The following is a 20,614-nucleotide window of genomic DNA, read 5'->3' as shown; positions in this document are numbered from 1 at the left end:
GTAGGCTCCCAGGCTCATAAGCTTCCCTAGGAATCCCACAGGAAGCTGAGATCTAATGACCCCATTTCTGCTCAGCTTCTGTGACAATGAGTATGGGTAACCCCTCCTTCCTCAAAAATGAACAAGGAGGTTTTATGAAAAACTCAGAAAGTATGTTCTTCTCTGATATTTTCTGTCCCAGAAATAACACTATTCAAAGCCTCCTGATTTTTCCCTCAAGAGCACACATTTTGAAGTTTAACTATTAAGTATTTTCTACCCCTCTAAAATAAGGTGTTTGGATAAAACAATTTAGGGAGTCATTTACTTATTCTAGAAACACAGAGTATCTGCACTGAGCTATGAGTAAAAAGGACACAGGGATTGTCACTATCGGGGAGACAGAATCCGACAAATGACAAGAACATGTGCACGTGTAAGGGCAAAGACGAAGATGTGGTCAAGGCCCCGTGGACTCCTTCCAAATTCTTCCAACCAGGTGGGATGGGTGCCACCCATCCGATGATAGCCTGAGTAGCTGACAAGGCCCTGGCAGGCAGATGAACCAAGGTGAATCTCGGCCTTCTATGTGTTTCCACTATATCCTAATACCTTCATTTTGTTTGGTTTAGGCTAATATTAAAAGCAGCTGAATTCCCTAAGGCAAGATGGAAGACGGTGGGGCTTGGGGGAAGAGAAAGGCAGAGGAGGGGTGGAAGTGGGGTGCCCAAAAGAAAGAGAAGAGGTGGAAGGAAGGAGCGAGGGGCTGCTGAGAAGCAAGCAGAGTGACACAGGGAAGCTGGATTCTTGCTCATCTGTGACAAAGGCTGAATCCAAAAGTAGATAAGCAACAGTTAAAGGATTTTTTTAAAAAGGCAAATGAAGATTTTTTAAAATGGCGACTTTAGGCTTCAAATGACCTCTTCTTAGTATCCTTGGCAAATAACTCTCCCCACTAAAGATGAAGAAAGAGAGAGAAAGGGAGCTGACCTGGATGAGTCAAATCGCACCCTCTACAGAGCCACCTCCAGCCATCCATGGCCTAGGGAGCTAATTAAGTAGCAGAGATAATTAAAACTCTGGGAAAATCCCCAACTCTTCAATTAGCCATTACCTGTAACCTCTTTTCCCCCACCCAAATTTCCTTCCCCAAGAGCATTGAAAAAAAAGCCGGGATGCAGCTGAGACTAGGTGGGAGAATGAGAGGTGCAGGCAAGCCTAGTAGACCTACGAAGATCCTACAACAGCTCTGATTTATGGAACACCTGCTATGTCAGGCCTTTCAAATATACTATTTTTTTTTTTTTTTTTGAGACAAAGTCTTACTCTGTCACCCAGGCTAGCGTGCAGTGGCATGATCTCAGCTCAATGCAACCTCCGCCTCCCCAGTTCAAATATACTATCTTCTTTAATCCTTACAGTAACACTGTGAGGTAAGCATTATAAACCATTGCACACAGATGAGAAACACTGAGGCCTAGAGTAGGGAGGCGTCACCTGTCAGGGTGGCACAGGGAGCTAACGATAGGGCCGAGGGTTAGAACTCAGACCGCTGAGGGAGCGTTCTCTCCAGGATCTAAAAAATCAGGGCCCAGACAACAGGACCAAAGGCAACCCATAAGAAGTTGTACTCCAAAGTTTCAGAAGAGCCCTTATTGAGCTGTGGCCGGGGAAGGAATCACTCACATTACAGATGTAACGAGCTTTATTTCTGGGAACAAGGATTTGACTTGGGGCAGGCTGAAATCCCTGAAATTCAGTAAGGAGAGAATAATTCTCCACTCCAGTTTAGCGAGTGAGCACGATGCTTCTTTCTCAGCTCCAGCCCATTATCCTTCTTGACAAGGCCAACTGCAAGAAACGTGCTAACAGCAGGAACCAGAGGTTGTTTCCCACCTCCTGATTAGCAACTGAATTCAAACAGGGAGCCTCCAGAGCATGGCTGCCAGGTCCTAACAAGCAACTATTTTTATCTCCCTCACTTTCAAGATTTTTACAACCAAGCCCAGAAACTGCATTTTAAGTTTCTTTTCTTCCTTCCCTTCCAAGCCTCATTAGTTTTGAAATGCTTTCCTTCTCTACCCTCCCTACACCCTTCTCTGCCAATTCACTGCTCATCCCGACCCAGAGGGCCCACAAACCCTGACAATTAAACATGAGATGATGTTGCAGGAGTTTAGGATTTGCTTTTCATTAGCACACAACATTCCAATAAATTATCTAAATTTTTAGGCCGGGCATGGCGGCTCAGGCCTGTAATCCCAGCACTTCAGGAGGCTAGGGCGGGTGAATTGCTAGAGGCCAGGAGTTCAAGGCCAGCCTGGGCAATGCGGCAAAACTCTGTCTCTACTAAAAATACCAAAAAAAATTATCCAGGCATGGTGGTGTGCACCGGTAGTCCCAGCTACTTAGGAGGCTGAAGCATGAGAACTGATTGAACCCGGGAAGCAGAGGTTGCAGTGAGCTAAGATTGCGCCACTGCACTCCAGCCTGGGTGACAGAGCGAGACTTTGTCTCAAAAAGTAAAATAGCATAAAGTAAATTATCTAAAATTTTAATACAGGATGTAACAAAAGCCAGAGCAAAAGGTATAGAGGGTACAGAGAGAAGAGAGGTGTAATAAAAGAAAGGAAAGAAGAGCAGTCAAGGGAAATGCTTATGAATCCCAGATTCCCTGACAGCACTTTTTTTTGGCTGGAGTGCAGTAATATGATCATGGCTCACTGCAGCCTCGACCTCCTAGGCTCAAGCGATCCTCCCACTTCAGCGCAAGCCACCATGCCCAAGTAACTTTCTTTTTTTGGTAGACAGGGTCTCCCTGCTTTGCCCAGGCTGGTCTCAAACCCCTGGGCTCAAGCAAGCCTACTGCCTCAGCCTCCCAAAGTGCTGGGATTACAATTGTGAGCCACTACACCCAGCGTGATCTCTCATTTTTCACGACCCTTCATAATATTTGGCAGAATAGTCCTAGTTTACAGATATGGAAGTTGAGGCTGGAGGATAAAATCTCTTGCCAAAGGTCACAAAATAACATTAAAACAGCATATTTCCCCCACCAGATTATTTGGGCTACCTCAGAGGAGCAGATATGCAATGTATCACAGCATCACAAACCCAATCAACCACCTACAGGCAGGAGAACAAACCTGGCTAACTTGAGTTCTTATCATATGCTATTCAAGAAACGGAAGTTAGCTAAAAATCTGTTTTGACCTGCTGAAGGCTAATTTTGTTTAGCAGGAGAGGTGGGAGGTAGTGAGGTGGGTGTTAAACAATGACAAAAGAAGATAGGCCAGAGTTCTGTTCATTATTAAACAATGAGTAAGTAGGAAAGAATTTCTAGTAAGGTCACCATATTTATGTGACCCAGGCTCCACCAAAGTATGGCCTCCCCATTGTGCCTGGGCCACAGCTTAACATAATTCACCAAAAAAGGTCTGGAAAAAAGGTCAAGAAAATACTCACCAGTTATTCCTAGCTTGGGATAACCCATAATGGAAAGACTTAGAAGAATGTGTTTGACAATTTAAAGACAGATGTCAGGCATTCCTCATCACACATACTTCTTTGGGGCAAATGCAGCTTAAGGTGGAGACTGACACTGAGAACCTTGTCCCTGGCTACAGGGCAGCCCCCTGACCCAGGCTGGGCCACTTACAGCTCCCTATCACCTGGCCATGGTGATCTCATAGGTCTGGGCACACGACCCCTAACAGTCCAATCAGGAGTCCTCACTCAGAACTTTCTAATTGAAGTGAGAAAAACTCTTCTGATAACAAAACTGTAAAGCAGGAAACCATGGTTCCATCTGGTAGACAGCTGGCCCGAGAGAAGAAAGCCAACATCGAAAGGGAAACAAGTGAGAGGGAGAGATCTAACAGCATTTTTTTTTTTTTTTTTTTTTTTTTTTTGAGACGAAGTCTCACAGTCACCCAGGCTGGAGTGCAGTAGCATGATCTCAGCTCACTACAACTCTGCCTCCCAGGTTCAAGCAATTCCCCCTGCCTCAGCTTCCCGAATAGCTGGGACTACAGGCACCCGCCACCACATCCAGGTAATTTTGTATTTTTTAGTAGAGATGGGGTTTCGCCATGTTGGCCAGGCTAGCTAACAGCATCTTTTTTTTTTTTTTTTTTTTTTTTTTTTTTGAGATGGCATCTCACTCTGTTGCCCAGGCTGGAGTGCAATGGCGCGATCTCAGCTCACTGCAACCTCCGCCTCCCCGGTTCAACCGATTCTCCTGCCTCAGCCTCCTGAGTGGCTAAGACTACAAGCGCCTGCCACCACGCCTAGCTAATTTTTAGTAGAGACGGGGTTTCACCATGTTGGCCAGGCTGGTCTCAATCTCTTGACCTCATGATCTGCCCGCCTTGGCCTCCCAAAGTGCTGGGATTACACGGTGAGCCACCATGCCCAGCCACTAACAGCATCTTTTTAAAGTATATTTTAATCAAAATATAAGAGCTAATGGCATTTGAGTCCCTGGATACAATTATCCATCAGGCCAGCTGTATTTCTCTCCTTCCTGGGGTTTGGTTAGCTGATACAGAAAAAAAAATCATCTTTATTGTTTGAGCTAATTCAAGTTCACTGGCAACCAAGAATCTTAACACCCAGTGATTCTTATCATCAGTTGGCATCATAAATTTCATTATTAAGTAGGCCATTTAGTGTGGTGTGGAAACAGCACCACTAACCTTGATCTGAAGTTAGGCAGATCTGGGTTTGAATCCTAGCTCTATCATCTACTAGCTCTGTGGCCCCAGCCCAGTTACAGAACCTCTCTGAGCCTTTCCTTGACTGTCAGGTGGGAATAGTAACTCCTACCTGCTAATGTCTGGCAGGTACTAAGTACTCAAATCAGGAGGCTTTAAATGTGAGAAGCACAGAAGTTAGAGTTCAGTGGCTCTTGCAGCTTGGAGGGAAAATAAAAGCTAACATTTATTTCAGAAAAAAATATAACCAATATAAGGAATCAGATTCCTTCTCAGCCTGGCTTCTACCTAACATGGCCCCTGTGAAAGGAAAAGAAATCTTGGGGCCCCAAAAATCACTAAGCTAAAGGGAAAAGTCAAGCTGGGAACTGCTTAGGGCAAAGCTGCCTCTCATTCTGTTCAAAGCCATCCCTCTGCTCACTGAGATAAATGCGTATCTGATTGCCTCCTTTGGAAAGGCTAATCAGAAACTCAAAAGAATTCAACTGTTTGTCTCTCACCTACCTGGGACCTCGAAGCCCCCTCCCTGCTTCAAGTTGTCCTGCCGTTCCCAACAGAACCAAGGAACATCTTACATATACTGATGTCTCATGTCTCGCTAGAATGTATAAAACCAACCTGTGCTTGGACCACCTTAGGCACACGTCGTCAGGACCTCCTGAGGCTGTGTCACAGGGTCCTCAACCTTGGCAAAATAAACCTTCTAAATTAACTGAGACCTGTCTCAGTTATTCAGGGTTCACATTTTGGTAACCACCAAGGGATTCTGAATGGAGGTGCCCCTGACCTTTGACAAATCTCCTACTGGTGGCTGGTACCAGCTTGAGCTATCTTTGTGCCTCAAACCTATCAGACAATTTGCTGACGCCTGGAAGCACCTCCTCCAGAGAATCCCTGATCTCCCAAAATTTGGAGGTGATCTAAAGTTTATTTTGCTGTACAACTCCTTTTTTGGTTCTGAGTCTTACTTGCTTCCGACACAAGGAAGGCAAGTTTTCCAGCTTCCGTGACAACGGAAGGCAAGTAACTCCTTTACGGAGTTTTGAGCTTGCTTCCAACAGGGAGGACAGGTTTGAGTCTTTTCCTGCTTCTAGGATGGTAGAGGGCAGTCTTCAGCATGAAACCCATCCCTAATTAACTGAATTAGGGTTTGTCTTGGCTACAGTTAATACTAACAACCAGCTGGTCTTAATTTCTCCTTACCATTAGAGCTCTCAGTACTTGTATGAGTTGTGTGGTCATTTGTTTTGCTTTGCTGTTTCTTTTTGTTGTTTCTCTTTTTGTTGTTGTTTCGGTCTTTTTCCCCTTGGGTTTGACCAACTCTATGCAACTTGATCAAATTTGAAGGGAAAGTTCCAAATTATGGGGAATGAGGCCTCTGAAGTGGCTAAAGTCCCACAAAAAAAAAAAAAAAAAAAAAAAAAAACAAGAAAAAAAAAGTGGCATGGTGGAGGGAGAAAAACGGCCAGCAAAAAAATAGAAAAAAAAAGGAAAGATTTTTTTATTTGACTCCTTAAGGGGCTTTATTCACAAAACAATGCTACCTTTTTGCTACCCAGGCCAAACTGAAGGAGCAATAGCTATCACCTCAGGCTGCAGTTCCATACATAAGGTTCTGCCTTCTTTTTTTCATGACAGCCTAGGTTTGGTTCCTAAATCAAGCCCTTTCTGAAAGGTTTGATATTTGGTACTTCTGAAATAGCAGCAATTTGTCCAAGCAGAAATACGGCAATGAGATTTAAACAGATTTTTTTAAAGGAGCTCAATGGTTAAAAGTCAGCTTAATTAAAAGCTAACATCCAAGATGTGTGTGTGTGTGTGTGTGTGTGTGTGTGTGTCTTTAAAAGGATTTTCTGTCTAGGACCCTGTCTTTTTTTGAGACAAATTTTTCTTCTTCTCAGTTGACAGAATTCTGTTTTCTTCATTTACTTCTGCTCTCTCTCCTTTTTCTTGCACCCTCTGCTGCATGAGAAACCTAAAATAGTTTATAATAGCCTGGAGTTCCTTTAAAAAAAAAAAAGAGGCACCAGACTCCCTTTGGGGGAGAAACCTGTTTTTCCTTATGGGTCTCCCCAAGAGTGTAAAGTTCCTCTCAGCTATTAAACTGCTTTTGTATTGTGTTACCTGATTTTCTGACTAAAATAGGTATTGCAACAGAGGCTACTCTTGGGTTTTTAATGAAGAGTGTAGTTTAGACACTTAGAAATGTCTTTGTTTAAAAAACTTTTTTTTATTTTGAGACGGAGTCTCGCTCTGTCGCCCAGGCTGGAGTGCAATGGCACGGTCTTGGCTCACTGCAACCTCCGCCTCCTGGGTTCAAGCGATTCTCCTGCCTCAGCCTCTGGAGTAGCTGGGGTTACAGGTGCCTGCCACCATGCCTTGCTAATTTTTGTATTTTTAGTAGAGACAGCGTTTCACCATGTTGGCCAGGTTGGTCTCGAACCACTGACCTCATGATCCGCCCACCTCGGCCTCCCAAAGTGCTGAGATTACAGGCGTGAGCCACTGCGCCTGGCCAAAAAAAAAATTTTTTCTTTTTTTGAGATGGAGTCTTGCTCTGTTGCCAGGCTGGAGTGCGGTGGCGCAGTCTCAGCTCACTGCAACCTCCGCCTCCTGGGTTCAAGCGATTCTCCTGCCTAAGCCTCCCAAGTAGCTGGGATTATAGGCACGCACCACCACGCCCAGCTAATTTTTGTATTTTTAGTAGAGATGGGGTTTCACCATGTTGGCCAGGCTGGTCTTGAACTCCTGACCTCGTGATCCACCCACCTCAGCCTCCCAAAGTGCTGGGATTACAGGCGTGAGCCACCGTGCCCAGCCAAAAAAAAAAAAAAAATTTTTTTTTGGTCTAGCCTCCTTTTTAGAGACCCAGGATTCAGTGTGGGCTCTACTCGGAGCTCAGAGATCCAGTTAAGATAGGTAGTACCTATCTAAATAAATTGGTCTGCTTATACAATCTTATGATAGATTTCTATAATTGTATGTTTGATTTGACATCCACCTTTAATCTTCCTCTAGCACCACCAGACTTTTCCTCTCTGTACTTTATGATGTAAATTTTGCTATCTGATTTTTCACCAAAGAGTTGTGTCCTTCAACACGCAGATTTAGGAGCTATTTAGCTGAGAACTGCCAAGCATAATGAAACAGGTTATCAAGAGTTTGCAAGTCTTAGAAGGGGAAAAAAAAAGGAGGTCTGTCTTACCTTTAAGATGTACTTCTGTTGGTATGCCTAATATGTCCATGTATTTATGTGTTGTGTACGCAATGATTTACTACTAAAAAATATAAAACCGCTCTAATTAATTGGCTTAAGGAAAAATAAAAGCACAAATCAAATACTTTATCAGAAAATGAAAGACTACTCAAATGTTTTCTCAAGTTTACGTGGCTTAAGTAAAATCTTTAATAGATAAGCTACCTTTAAAATTGTTGGTAAAGTACTATTAGAAATGCCTTAAGAATAGCCAGGGTACATTTTTGTTTGCATTTTTTGATAAAAAAAATTTCATATGTACCCCTGCCAAATACTATAAGGTGTCAAAATTTGGCATAGGGATTACAAAACTATAAACCCAGCCCAAAACAGGATGATCTTTGCTTGTGAGCCACCAGGCGCAGTGGCTCATGCCTGTAATCCCAGCACTTTGGGAGGCCAAGGCAGGCAGATCACTTGAGATCAGAAGTTCAAGACCAGCCTGACCAACATGGTAAAACCCCATCTCTACTAAAAATACAAAAATTAGCTGGGCGTGGTGGCAGGCACCTGTAATCCCAGTTACTGAGAAAGCTGAGGCAGGAGAATTACTTGAACCTATGAGGCGCAGGTTGCAGTGAGCTGAGATCATGTCACTGCACTCTAGCCTGGGTGACAGAGCCAGACTTTGTTTAAAAAAAAAAAAAAAAAAGATCTTTGCTTCTGTAAATATTGATGAATAAGATACTGATATTGGTTTAGTGAAAATAGCTAAGTCTTGAATTATTTAGTAAAATAACCATAACTTCTAATCATGTGGCTTTAGGCAGCCTAGTCCCCAGGCAGGAAGGGGGTTTGGGGAAAGGGCTATTATCGTCTTTGTTTCGAAGCTCAACTATAAGTTCCTCCCAAAGTTAGTTCTGTCTATGCCCAGGAATGAACAAGGACAGCTTGGAGATTAGAAGCAACATGGAGTCAGTTAGGTCAGATCTTTTTCACTGTCTCAGTTATAATTTTGCAATGATGGTTTCTTTTTTCTTTCTGAGACGGAGTTTCGCTCTTGTTGCCCAGGCCGGAGTGCAATGACACGATCTTGGCTCACTGCAGCCTCTGCAACCTGGGTTCAAGCAATTTTCCTATCTCAGCCTCCCGAGTAACTGGGATTACAGGTGCTCATCACCACCCAGACTAATTTCTTGTATTTTTGTAGAGATGGGCTTTCACAACGTTGGCCAGGCTGGTCTCAAACTCCTGACCTCAGGTGATCCACCATGCCTGGCCCTGCGGTTTCTCTTTAAAAGGTGGTTTTATAATCAACTATAAAACTCTTAACAGGTGCTCTTGAATACAGGCTTCTGATAACTTTAAAGACTGTGACATCAAAACAGAGGAAAAACTTTCATGACTCATGGAGAGCTGAAATGTTCATGAATATCAAGCAGAACAGGAATTAACTGCATGAACTGAACTTACAGGAGACTGAAGTAATCTTTTTTATTTTTTTGCTTAAATGCTGCTGATTCTTTGTGTTGTTTTTCAGAGTCAAGGAAACTTTTCTTTTGAGCTACTGACAGGTTTTAACAATTTGTTTGTTTTTTTGAGATGCAGTCTCACTCAGTTGCCCAGGCTGGAGTGCAGTGGCATGATCTCAGCTCACTGCAACCTCCACCTCCAGGGTTCAAGTGATTCTTGGGTCTCAGACTCCTGAGTAGCTGGGACTACAGGCACACACCACCATGCCCAGCTAATTTTTTGTATTTTTAGTAGAGATGGGGTTTCACCATGTTGGCCAGGCTGGTCTTGAACTCCTGACCTCAAGTGATCCACCCACCTCAGCCTCCCAAAGTGCTGTGATTACAGGCGTGAGCCACCACGCCCAGCCAGGTTTTAACAATAAAGTATACATACGGCTATGAAAAAAAATTGAAGCATATTTGTTCCTCTTTACCTGATTTCTCCAGAATTTGGAAACTATGTGGGAGTATTCTTAACTTACGGCAATATAGTTATCTGCATATGTGCAATAAAAATCTGTTTTCATTTGTAACAGGACACAATTGGAGAAACTGGTTGTTTTACCAAGGCTTTGACTAGAATGGTGTGCTTTCCTTTAAGGAATCCAACTTGATTTATACAGCCAATAAAAGCCCCTTGGGAAAACTGGCCTCATACCTTGTCTACACAGTCCCTGTACAGGGATCTTGGCCTGTGGTAAGTAAAGAATGTCACTTTCTGATAGGCCCAGGAGCCCCAAGTTATCTTGCGACATCAAGAGGAGAGGAATTCACCCAACTCGTATATATTTGATGGTACAAATCCATGGCTGGGCTCAGCTTTAAAAAAGTCTTATCTGAGATTCCTTCTACAGAGCAAAGTTCCATCAAGGCCAATTTTAAAAGCCTATGTGAAAAATAATTATTCTTACTGTACTTTATAGAAATAATCTGCCCAAGTATAATAAAGCAAATTGGTCCATGATTTCTCTTTAGTAAAAACAGGAAAGTGGAGAGAGAAAAAATACGTTTCAAAAACTATAGTACACCCGTTTTTTTGTTGTTGTTGCTGTTGTTTTTGAGATGGAGTTTCGCTCTTGTTGCCCAGGCTGGAGTGCGGTGGTGAGGGAAGAGAACACCTCATATTGTCTTATGCCCAATTTCTGCCTCCAAAGAAAGAAGTAAAAACTAAAAGGCAGAAATGAAATCCACAAGCAGACAGCCTGGTGCCACACCCTGGGCCTGGTAGCTAAAGATCGACCTCTGACCTAATCGGTTATGTTATCTATAGATTACAGACATTGTATAGAAAAGCACTGTGAAAATCCCTGTCCTGTTCTGTTCCGATCTGATTACCGGTGCATGCAGCCCCCAGTCATGTACCCCACTTGCTCAATCGATCACAACCCTCTCACGCGGACCCCCTTAGAGTTGTGAGCCCTTAAAAGGGACAGGAATTGCTCACTCGGGGAGCTCGGTTGTTGGAGATGTGAGTCTTGCTGAAGCTCCCGGCCGAAAAAGCCATTCCTTCTTTAACTCGGTGTCTGAGGGGTTTTGTCTGAGACTTGTCCTGCTACAGTGGCACAATCTCAGTTCACTGCAACCTCTGCCTCCCAGGTTCAAGGATTCTCCTGCCCCAGCCTCCCAAGTAGCTGGGATTACAGGCATACACCACCACGCCCGGCTAATTTTTTTGTATTTTTGGTAGAGATGGGGTTTCACCATGTTGGCCAGGCTGGTCTCAAACTCCTGACCTCAGATAATCCACCTGCCTCTACCTCCCAAAGTGCTGGGATTACAGGTGTGAGCCGCTGCACCCGGCTATAGTACACCCGTTAGATTCTAGTCTTACCTAGTTTTTCAATTTTTATTATTTTTTACAGTTTGGACTTAATTCTAATTTTTCCTGGCTACAGGTCTCTAAAACAATGTTTTAGGCCAGGCACGGTGGCTCATGCCTATAATCCCAGCACTTTGGGAGGCCGAGGTGGGTGGATCAGCTGAGGTCGGGAGTTCGAGACCACAGCCTGACCAACATGGAGAAACCCCGTCTCTACTAAAAATACAAAATTAGCCGGGTGTGGTGGTGCATGCCTGTAATCCCAGCTACTCAGGATGGCTGAGGCAGGAGAATCACTTGAACCCGGAAGGCAGAGGTTGCAATGAGCCAAGATCGCTCCACTGCACTCCAGCCTGGGCAACAAGAGCAAAACTCCGTCTCAAAACAAACAAACAAAAAAAAATGTTTTCAATTTTTTTTCTTTTCCTTTTTCCCATCTTTCCTAATTTGAAATTACTGAAAACTAAGCTGTGCTTTCTTAAAGACCTGTGAACTGAAGCTAGACAACTTCAAAAGAAAATAACAGCATACATAAGCCACCTTCCTACCTGCCTACTGATGTATGGACTTCAGAATAATGTGGCCTATATCACTTTTCCAGGATTATTCTTTTGTTTATTGTAGTTTTTCTCCCTTTCTCCCCTTTTGCTCATCATAGGACATGAGACCACAACCTGCTAAAAATGAGCTTTCCTAGTAACTTGGGACCTACCTACCTACCTGTCTAGGAATAAACTGTCCTAGTCGTGAGAGATCCGATGAAACCTGAGACAAAAGATTCATTTTCTTCTAAAATGCTTTCTCAAAAGTTTTTAAAAAGAAAAGGGGGGAAATGTGAAAGAAAATAAATCTTGGGGCCCCAAAAAATCACTAAGCTAAAGGGAAAAGTCAAGCTGGGAACTGTTTAGAGCAAACCTGCCTCCCATTCTATTCAAAGTCAGTGAGATAAATGCATATCTGATTGCCTCCTCTGGAGAGGCTAATCAGAAACTCAAAAGGAAACTACCATTTGTCTCTCACCTACTTGTGACCTGAAAGCCTCCTCCCTGCTTTGAGCTGGCCTGCCTTTCTGGACAGAACCAGCGTACGTATATTGATTGATGTCTCACGACTCCCTAAAATGTATAAAACCAACCTCTGGCCAGGCATGGTGGCCCATGCCTGTAATCCCAGCACTTTGGGAGGCCAAGGCAGGCGGATCACCAGAGGTCAGGAGTTTGAGGCCAGCCTGGCTAACATGGTGAAACCCTGTTTCTACTAAAAATACAAAAAATTAGCCGGGCGTAGTGGCAGGCGCCTGTAATCCCGGCTACTCGGGAGGCTGACGCAGGAGAATCGCTTGAACCCAGGAGGTGGAGGTTGAAGTGAGCCAAGATTGCACCGTTGCACTCCAGCTTGGGCAACAACAGCAAGACTCTGTTTAAAAAATTAATTAATTAAAAAATCCCTGCCCTGACCACCTTGGGCACATGTCGTCAGGACCTCCTGAGGCTGTGTCATGGGCATGCATCCTCAACCTAGGCAAAATAAACTTTCTAAATTAACTGAGAGCAGTCTCAGATATTTGGGGTTCACACCCCCTCAGTGCCAGGAGGATCTATACTGTTCCATAAATATTCCCTTCGTGTTTGACTCTGAAGCACTTACTGTTCAATCAAGATATCTTCTCTCTTCACGTATATCCTACTGTCCTTCCAGTTTGATCCAGACAAATGAAGAAGGGAGAAGAGAGGGCTGCCTAATTCAGATGTATCCCCCTAATTACCTCCCTTCACTCACCCGAAGGAGCCCCACCAACAATGTACACTATATAAGTTTTGGTGGATTACTCAGAGACTTGGGAATTGTGCTAAGAGGGTCAGGTTGAATCTGGGCTGTGTCTGGGATGGACTTGATACACACTGGTTGCTGAGGGGTGGTGTCTTCCTCCTGCCCTCTGGATAGAAGAGCAAAGAAACAAGTGCAAAGCACGCAGAATAAGCAGGAAGACTGCCTAGAATTCCAATGGCTTTCTGGTCCCTGTCTTGTCCCATCCCTTCCCGAGCACTGACTACAGCTGGTCCTCACGTTCCCTAAGGGGCCCCTGGATCCCTATAAGGAAGTCCCCTGTTGTGTTTACACTGGCTCAAGTTGGTTTCTGTTATGTTCAACCAAGAATCCTCACTGAAACAAAGCCCAGCTCCCAGCTCCTCTGTGAAGCCTCCCCTGACAGCTGTCCACCCACAAGAGTCCCTCTCCTTGGAACCCTTGAGGTTTTTTATCATGTATGTCACTTGTTATGTCAGTACATATGCTACTTTCTTTTAGCCAATTTTTTTTTCAGAAAAATCTAAATATTCACAAAAGTAGAGACAGTAACCATGTACCCATCACCCAGCTTCAACAATAATCCATTTTTTTACTCATCTTTTTTTTTTTTTTTTGAGACAGTCTTGCTCTGTCGCCCAGGGTAGAGTGCACTGGTGCGATCTCAGCTCACTGCAACCTCTGCCTCCCGGGTTCAAGCAATTCTGTCTCAGCCTCCCGAGTAGCTAGGACTACAGGCATGTGCCACCATGCCCAGCTAATTTTTGTATTTTCAGTAGAGATGGGGTTTCACCATGTTGGCCAGGCTACTCTCGAACTGACCTCAGGTGATCCACCCACCTCAGCTCCTAAAGTGCTGGGATTACAGGTGTGAGTCACTGTGCCCCGCCCCAATCTTATTTCATTATAACCCCCAGCTTTTTCATTGCAGGGTGGGAGGAAGTGGAATGTCTTAAGGCAAATCCCAGACCTCATGTGTTAATTCACCCATAAACCTTTCATCTGACTTTTAAAGTACAGTCTTCCTTTCCCAACTAGGACTCACAGCTCTAAGAGGATAGGAACTATCTCTTCTGCCTCTTTGGAGCCCAGCATTGTATACGCAATGTGCTTTTAAATGCCATAACTTTAATGCTATTACACAACACTTGCTCAGAGTTTCATCTGATCCTGAGGACAGTTCCAGGAGATGGAAAAGGAATTGAGATTACCTCTAAAAGAAAGTGAGATTCAGAAATAATAATAAACTCTGCCAGGATCACCCAGGAAGCCAACAGCCAGGCTAGAAGGAAACTTCCATAAGGTTCTATGTACAGCCAGAAAGGTAAAGGGAAAGGACACAGTGGCTCAGAGGTCACTTGGTGGGTAGCAGCTTCTTGGGGATTTGGTGCCTGTTACCACCACCTAATGACAGCCCTGCACGCACTTTCACAGGGTAGTAAGCACTTACCTCCAACAATAAACTGTGAAATGTTTTTTCAAATGAAAAAAGAAAATTCCATTGTGTTTGTTTCTAATTAGTTTGGTCTTATCAAGCCTTATAATGGTTCCCACCTTCAAGCTGAGCTATATCACTAGACTCTATTATTATTTTATTATTTATTTATTTAGAGACAGAGTCTCACTCTGTCACTCAGGCTGGAATGCAGTGGCGCAATCTTGACTCACTGCAACCTCCATCTCCCAGGTTCAAACAAGTCTTGTGCCTAAGCCTGCTGGAATTACAGGCACCCACCACCACACCCGGCTAATTTTTGTATTTTTAGTTGAGACGAGGTTTCGCCATGTTGGCCAGGCTGGTTTCAAACTCCTGCCCTCCCATGATCCACCTGCCTCGGCCTCCCAAAGTGGTGGGATTACAGGCATGAGCCACTGCTCCCAGCCTACTCTTGTTCCTCTACGGTGTTGGGCATCATGAGCTAAGTTCCATCTTGCTTTGTGTAGTGGTTAATAAAATTCACTCTGAGTTTCATTCCTATGTGTCCAGATTTTCAAATCAAACCAGCTCTCTTGGAGCTGGGATCCTCCTGGGGAAATAATCTGTAACTTAGGAAAGGGCAGCCCCAGCCTCAGGTTTCCATTAGAAATGAGGCTTTGTGATCTGAGGAGGAGGAGGACACAGCTCTCCAGGTACAGCCCTGGAGCACGGCCATGGGCCTCAGGCTCCTTCCCACCACAACCACCCCAGGAAGGGCCAAGGCCAAGTCTCCCTGCTACTCCTCTACCCATCTTCCCACACCAGTCCCTGCCCTTTGCACCACCTCTGTCCCATCTGTCCCCCTCCTGTCCCTTCACTCTGCCACTATCCTAACTCAGACCCCCCTTATCTCTCACTGACCCATAGCAACGGCCTCCTAATTGACCTCTCCCCTCTCCAGCTCACCTTAGCCATGACAGTAGAGTCCTCTTCCTTAAAGCAAAGCGCATCTCACTTCTCTGTGCAGGATCATTCCACTGCTTCCTGTTGCCCATGATAAAATCCACTTCCTGAACATGGCAGTGAAGACCCTCCTCACTGCTTCAACTATTTCTTACTTTAATTCTCACCCCTTGCCATCAGGAACCCTTTGTTGTAGACAACTTGAACCACTTGCTATTTCCTGTAAAAACATGTCTGTGTTTTCCTGCCTCTATGCCATGATTCATGCTTCCCTCTACCTGGAATTCCTTTCCCTGACCCTGCCACATATATAGCGTCTACCTATGCTTCAAAGCTCAGCTCAAATTCCACCTCCTCCATGCTTCCCTAAAGAGATCTAAGCCTCTCTTAAGAAGCTAAGAGACAAACTCACCTGGAGCTATAATCCATCACTGTGAATCTAGCAGATGAAATAATTCTAGATAAAACAAGACTCACATTTCTAACCAAGAGATCAGAATACTGAATTCTCCACTACTAATGAGCCACTCTGTCTCCCTCCATCTTTAAGGCAGGGCAGTCTGACACAGTCAAAAGGAATCCCTTCCTGTGTAAGCCACACAGCTATGGGATGGCTGTGATGGGAGAGAGATATAGCCAGGAGCACCTTGTGAATACCATGGGCAACCTTCTAGTTTCAAGGATCAGACAACAGTCCTTGGTCACACACAGATAGGAACCGTGCTCAGAACAGAACCCTGTGTGTAGCCTCAGGCTGGTGGAGGCAGGGGCCACTCTGACTTCTGCTCAGGGATGCCTGGCAGAGGCAGCATAGTTCCTTGCAAAAACTGCAGAATAAACCACTCAAATCATTACGTGTGAGTCTGCTACAAACAGCTTATAAAACAACAAAACAAAACCAAACAAGCCACTTCAGATCTTGCTGTCAGTGCCAACAAGTCTGAATGGAGAGGAAGAATTTAGAGGTTGTAATCCTGACCATTGCTGAAGACCCCATTTGCTGGAGGCTGTCACTGGGACACTGTGAGATACTTTGGAGACTCTCAGCTCTCCCCAGGAAAAGGATACAAAAAAAAATTTTTTTTTTTTTTTTTTGAGATGGTGTCTTGCTCTGTCATCCAGACTGGAGTGCAGTGGCGTGATCTTGGCTCACTGCAACCCCCACCTCCCAGGTTCAAGTGATTCTCCTGCCTCAGCCTCCCGAGTAACTGGGATTACAGGTACCCGCCACCATGCCCGGCTAATTTTTTTGTATTTTTAGTAGAGACGGGGTTTCACTATGTTGGTCAAGCTGTTTTCGAACTCCTGACCTCAAGTGATCCACCCATCTTGGCCTCCCAAAGTGCTGGAATTATAGGCGTGAGCCACCACGCCCAGCCCAAAAACACTCTTTTTTTTTTTTTTTTTTTTTTGAGACGGAATCTCATTCTGTTGCCAGGCTAGAGTGCAGTGGCGATTTTGGCTCACTGCAACCTCAGACTCCCAGATTCAAGCAATTCTCCTGCCTCAGCCTCCCGAGTAGCTGGGATTACAGGCGCATGCCACCACACCCAGCTAATTTTTGTATTTTTAGTAGAGACGGGGTTTCACCGTGTTGGCCAGCATGGTCTTGATCTCCTGACCTCATGATCCGCCCCCCTCAACCTCCCAAAGTGCTGGGCTTACAGGCCTGAGCCACTGTGCCTGGCCCAAAAACACTTTCATATAGGCTCTGCAGAAGCCTTAGATCTCATTCTGACCTGAGAGCCCCATTTTTACATAACTCTCTAACCTAGGGAATAAAGGAACACTTGAAGCACACTCCAAGCAGGATGGTCCCAAAGTATATAATAAGCTACTATGGCTCTGAAGAGAGGTATCCAATTACAGTGGGCTATGTACCCCTCAAAAATCTAAGCTGGCAGCTGAGCACAGTGGATCACACCTGTAATCCCACACTTAGGGAGACCCAGACAAGTGGATTACTTGAGTCCAGGAGTTCAAGACTAACCCGGGCAACAGAGAGACACCGCATCTCTATAAAAGAAAATTTTTTAAATTAACCAGGCATGATAGCACATATTTGTAGTCCCAGCTACTCAGAAGGCTGAGGTGAGAGGATCGCTTGAGCTGGGGAGGTTGAGGATCCAGTGAGCCATGATCGCACCACCACATTCCAGCCTGGGCGACAGAGCGAGCGAGACCTGTCATTCGTTCATTTATACATACACACATGTCATACATAAATACGTAAAATTTAAAAATCTAGGTTACACATGGTTTCATTAGATAGAAGGAAAAGAAAAACAAGTTGAGTTATAATTTAAAACTGTTCTTAGCATTTATTGATCTTTATCAGCTAACAACTCCAAGGCAGAAATAATTTACAGGCTAAGTTGGATGAACTGTGTATTGATCTAAATCATGCAATGCTTTTTCAGGGTCTTAGTCAAAATAAGGCCTTGATAATTAGAGCAGGTTAAGAACGGCAGGGTGGCAATGCAAATTATTGCTTTAAACAGCATGAAAGAGAGCAGTATCCTAGCGCCCTCTCCACCTCCAACCCTTTTTAACTCACAGCACAACTACCTACTTGGTTCAGCTTCGGATGAAAAGACTCGATATAAATTTTGGCAGCTAATTCTTTTCAGAGTTCCAGGATCAGGAAAAATAATCCTCTCTCCTACCCATGTCACCTATCATGCTGTCCTTGAGAACTTAAAGCTGACGCATTTAAAAGTTTAGTTTTGTGTTTAAATTCTTTTTTTTTTTTTTTTTTCCTGAGACGGAGTCTTGCTCTTGTTACCCAGGCTGGAGTGCAGTGACACGATCTCGGCTCACTGCAACCTCTGCCTCCTGGGTTCAAGTGATTCTCCTGCCTCAGGCTCCCGAGTAGCTGGGATTACAGGTGTCTGCTACCATGCCCGGCTAATTTTTTGTATTTTTAGTAGAGACAGGGTTTCACCACATTGGCCAGGCTGGTCTCGAACCCCTGACCTGAGGTGATCCACCCACCTTGATCTCCCAAAGTGCTGGGATTACAGGCTACAGCCACCGTAGTTTTGTGCTTAAAAGCCCAGTTTTGTGCTTAAATTCTAAAGCTTCTTCTGTCAAGGGATTCTCCTTCCCCTTTTGGTTAGGAACCTTTTTCTATAAAAAAGGACCACAGAGTAAATATTTTTCACTTTGAGGGCCACACAGTCATCTCTTTCACAAGTAACTACTCAAATTTACCATTATAGCACAAAAGTAGCCACAGACAACATTTACACAAGCATGGCTGTGATCCAATAAAACTTTATTTATGGACACAATAATCTGAATTTCCGGCAGGGCACAGTGGCTCATGCCTGTAATCTCAGCACTTTGGGAAGCCAAGGCAGGTGGATCACTTGAGCCCAGGAGTTTGAGATCAGGCTGGGCAACATAGCGAAACCTTGTCTCTATTAGAAATACAAAAAAATTAGCAGGCATGGTGGCACATGCCTGTGATCCCCGCTACTTGGGAGGCTGAGGCACGAGAATCTCTTGAACCTGAGGGGCACAGGTTGCAGTAAGCCAAGATTATGCCACTGCATTCCAGCCTGGGTGACAGAGCGAGACTCGGTCTCAAAAAATAAAAATAATAATAAATTGAATTTTGTATAATTGTTACATGCCACAAAATTTTGAAAACTATTCTTAGCTTGCAGGCCATACAAAAACAGGCAGCAGGCCAAATTTAGCCCATGGACCAGTTTGCTCACACCTGTGTTAACTGCTTGTTGTTTTTACCCTATGTTAGTGTTTTGTCTTTCTGACCCAATGCTTAACAGAATTTGTAAGGGGAAAACTTTTTAAAAATTTGCTTGCTTTCAGTACCCATTCATTCTCCCCATCTCCTGGTAACAAAGCCCCTCCTTTTCATTTGGGACATGCTCCTCCCCAGCATCAAGTGTTTCTGCCAGGGTGTTCATCAAGAGGCGCCATCTGTGGTACCACAGGGGTGAGTGCATAACCCAGGGTGGCCCACCAGGCAACACTAGTCCTCTGGACACAGTGAATGGTCCAGCCATGGGCAAGCACTCCAAGCAGAGGCAATTTGCCAATCAGTGGTTCAAGCGCTGATCTGGATGCTGGGGAGAGTGGGTGGAGTACTTTCTCTGGGATAGGGAGCACTAAGGACTAGATGTGTCTGGAGCTAGTGAGGTCCATCCTGCCTCCAGTGAAGAGAATCTGACTGAAAAGGTAGCCCACACAAGAATGAGCAAAGCTGAGAGGTGACCTGAGGCCATCATTTCAACCTCATATTCATCCCTGCCTTCCGACCTCCTGGTGACCCAAACCATACATTCCCTTTTCTGATTAAGTAATCTGCAGTTGGGTTTCTGCCACACCAAAGAATTCTGACTAATAATCTATGTCACTATGTCACATCGGATTCTATCTGAAAGTTGGCAGGGTAGTGATTCATGCACAAAACAATGATATTGGCTATGTTCCACAATATACAAGAGTCATTTACAGATATGTCTCTTTCCCATTAGACTCTAAGCTCCTGGAGGACACAATTCATTTATGAGCCAATTTTATGCCTAACGAGTAATTCACCTAGTACCTTGCACTTGGCAGGTATTCTATAAATATTTTACAAAATGAATTACTTCTCTTTGATGGGGGAAAAGACTGAGGAGGTAGGCGAATAGACACCGAGGAGCATATACCTGTACCTACCCATGACTGTCAGAATGTCACCCAGAGATTTCCAAGAAACTTAACACTCCCCAAAGGGGTGACAGCTCTATACCCACCCCCTGATCAACAGCTCACAAATCACATACATCAGGCTAAACCACACAGATTGCTTCTCCCTTTGAACACCCAGGGGAAATAGAATACAATGTCCTGTATAATAACTGAACAAATCACAGTGGACCAGTTGAGCTAGCCAGAGCTTCGGCACTGGGAATGTCAGCTGAACTTATTCTGCTCAAGAAGTCCTGCTCCATTATGGCAGAGACAAATCACTTCAGGAATGAGGGTGAGAACATGCTTGCCTTTGGGTTCCCACCTGGTGCAGACATATTAGAAATGTAGGAAAGCTACCATGTGTACAACCAAGGCAATGTACCAAACTAGGACCAGGACATACTCACCCAGTTGAAGAGAGATAACCGAAAAATGTTCAAGAGGCTACTACCTAGGTGGAAAAACAGTAACTAAATGGTACCTGAAAACAGCTAACTT

General features: G+C 44.4%; 1 protein-coding gene across 1 annotated transcript in view; it reads right to left on the bottom strand.

Moving 5' to 3' along the window:
• Positions 1-20,614, bottom strand: part of MAP2K1 (mitogen-activated protein kinase kinase 1) — a 101,347-nt gene that overhangs the window by 15,369 nt on the left and 65,364 nt on the right. The gene's annotated exons all lie outside the window — the stretch shown is intronic.

This window comes from Pongo abelii, chromosome 16 (genome assembly GCF_028885655.2).
Source record: "Pongo abelii isolate AG06213 chromosome 16, NHGRI_mPonAbe1-v2.0_pri, whole genome shotgun sequence".
NCBI lineage: Eukaryota > Metazoa > Chordata > Mammalia > Primates > Hominidae > Pongo > Pongo abelii.
The sequence above is the reverse complement of the archived record's forward strand: the minus strand, read 5'-3'. Positions and strand labels throughout refer to the sequence as shown.